Genomic DNA, 3,285 nt, shown 5'->3' with positions numbered 1-3,285 from the left:
ATAAAAGTTCTCCAAATGCCCTGAAAATCTAGTATGATTTTTTATTGAATATTTAAGAATTTCTGGCACTGAACACACACCAGGGGGCCTCACCAGCTAGCCACAAGGGTGGAGGGCGCGCCACCTATCCTTGTGGGCCCCACGTGGCCCCCTCCACTTATTCTAGCACCCATCCACTCCTTCCTCCAGAAAAAATCACTCCATAGCTCAAACTCGTGTTCTTGCTCGTTTTTCTGCCATTTTCGATCTCCTTGCTCAAAACTCCATTCACAAAACTGCTTTGGGGGATTGATCTTCGGTATGTGACTCCTCCAATGGTCCAATTAGTTTTTGTTCTAGTGCTTTATTTACTGCAAATTTTTGTTGCTGTGGTGACCCTGTTCTTGAGCTTGCACATCAAATTTGTATGGTCTGAAATAGTTTTAATGCATGATAGAGCTTCTAGGCACTTGTAGGAGTAGTTACTATCAATTTTGTCGAGTTTGGTTCACTTTATTTTAAGTCACTAAAAATTTCAGAAATTTTTCAGAGGAACAAAAATGTCTAGAAGAATGTACCAAGGAGTTTCTTCAAGGAAGCAAGCATCGAGGCTCGCGATACGCGAACCGGACCTTGAACCACTAAGGGAAGCTCAAGTGCAGCTGTGTGAATGGCCGTCGGATGAATATATGGTTCGTGTAGGTTTCAAGGATGAGTTCTATGCATACGTACAAAATGCCGGCCTTGAGGAATTCTTGTCAGACAAGTGCCTACAATACTATTATCTCACCAATTCCTTTGTGCGGAGGTTTGAGTTTTCATCTAAGAGTAATACTCATACTATCTTGTTTGATCTTTATGATGAATCTTATACCATGGACCTAGAAGATTTTTGTGATGCATGCAAAATTCCACAATGGGGTATTCTTAGTGAGCCTCACAAATCCGAGTACAATGATTTTTCTTGCTAGCATCACCGTGGGAGAAACTAGAAATATCACACAAGCTACCATAGGGAGAATTCACTTTCCTGCCATACATTATTTTGCTCTCTTTATAGGAAGATGCATTAATGGTAAACATGACCATAGCCACCTTAGCATTCCAGATCTTAGTGTCCTCAAGTGTGCAGTGTTGGGTGATAAGCGATACAATCTAGATGCTATTATTGCTAGGAGGTTACACCATAATGCTAAACATGGAGATTTATTTGGTGGGATCTATGCAACTCGTTTAGCTAACTATTTGGGTGTACCCATAAGGGGGTATGATGTTGAGTTGCCACCTGCTTTTCTTGATTATAATGCTATGGTACGATACCAGTTTCTTAAGAGGAACGGTCATTTCCTCCAGTATTGACTAATATTATTTGACAGATGGCGTGTCGTCTATGCTACCCTTCCTACTCCAGCCTTCTCTAATTTTCAGGTAAATGGGAGATATTTTATAACTAGAGAAGAGGCAAACAAGTATGAGAGAACATCGAAGGCCGCTCGCCTTCAGGAGGCAGCTCGCCAAGCGGTAGCTGCCGTAGCACAATACGACCCCAACTATGATTTCGGATATCATCCGGACCAGTGGTGGCCCTAGACCAACTTAGGCCAAAAGCCTAAGCTCGGTGGAGTACTGATACGTCTCCAACATATCAATAATTTTTTATTGTTCCATGCTACTCCCTCCATTCCTTTATATAAGGTGTATTAGTTTTTTGATAAAATTCCACAATGTAAGGTGCATTTCTTCTAAATCCTCGTAATTCCATCATTACCCCTTCTCAAAAAGGAGACTATCTCTCCCCTTATTGCATGCATCTTTTCTTGTAAAGAGAAAAAGGAAAGTATCTCTCTCCTGATTGTGTTTATCTCTTACATTCCAAGCCTAATGATTGAGTTGCCGCTAATCAATGATTTTGCCAAGGTTAATTTCGTCATAACATGTGTACAATTATGTGACTTGGTCACCGTGCCGGAAATAATACACCTTATATAAAGGAACGGAGGGAGTATTATATTACCCCTTTTGGATGTTTATGGGCTTTATTTTACACATTTATATCATTTTCGGGACTAACCTACTAACCGGAGGCCCAGCCCGTATTGCTATTTTTTTGCCTATTTCAGTATTTCGAAGAAAAGGAATATCAAATGGAGTCCAAATAGAATGAAACCTTCCAGAGCATGATTTTTGGAACGAACGTGATCCAGAGGACTTGGAGTGCAAGTCAAGAAGCAGCCGAGGCGGCCACTTGACGGGAGGGCGCGCCCACCCCCTCTTGGCACGCCCCCTATCTTGTGGGCCCCTCGAGCGGCTACCGACGTACTTCTTCCTCCTATATAAGCCTACGTACCCCGAAAACATCCGGGGAGCCAACGAAACACAATTTCCACCGCCGTAACCTTCTGTATCCGCGAGATCCCATCTTGGAGCCTTCGCCGGCGCTCCGCCGGAGGGGGAGTCGACCATGGAGGGCTCCTACATCAACACCATAGCCCCTCTGATGAGTTGTGAGTAGTTTACCACAGACCTTCGGGTCCATAGTTATTAGCTAGATGGCTTCTTCTCTCTTTTTTGGATCTCAATACAATATTCTCCCCCTCTCTTGTGGAGATCTATTCGATGTAAACTCTTTTTGCGGTGTGTTTGTCGAGATCCGATGAATTGTGGGTTTATGATCAAGTTTATCAATGAGAAATATTTGAAGCTCCTCTGAATTCTTTTATGTATGATTGAGTTATCTTTGCAAGCCTCTTCGAATTATCAATTTGGTTTGGCCTACTAGATTGATCTTTCTTGCCATGGGAGAAGTGCTTAGCTTTGGGTTCAATCTTGCGGTGTCCTTTCCCAGTGACAGCAGGGGCAGCAAGGCACGTATTGTATTGTTGCCATCGAGGATAAAAAGATGGGATTTTTATCATATTGCTTGAGTTTATCCCTCTACATCATGTCATCTTGCTTAATGCGTTACTCTGTTCTTTATGAACTTAATACTCTAGATGCAGGCAGGAGTCAGTCAATGTGTTGAGTAATAGTAGTAGATGCAGATAGGAGTCGGTCTACTTGTTGCGAATGTGATGCCTATATACATGATCATGCCTAGATAATCTCATAATTATTCTCTTTTCTATCAATTGCTCGACAGTAATTTGTTCACCCACCATAATACTTACGCTATCTTGAGAGAAGCCTCTAATGAAACCTATGGCCCCCGGGTCTATGTTTTATCGTATAAGCTTTCAATCTACTTTTATTTGCATCTTTACTTTTTGCATCTATATTATAAAATACCAAAAATATATTTATCTTATC

The sequence above is a fragment of the Triticum dicoccoides genome, chromosome 4B (genome assembly GCF_002162155.2).
Source record: "Triticum dicoccoides isolate Atlit2015 ecotype Zavitan chromosome 4B, WEW_v2.0, whole genome shotgun sequence".
NCBI lineage: Eukaryota > Viridiplantae > Streptophyta > Magnoliopsida > Poales > Poaceae > Triticum > Triticum dicoccoides.
The sequence above is the reverse complement of the archived record's forward strand: the minus strand, read 5'-3'. Positions refer to the sequence as shown.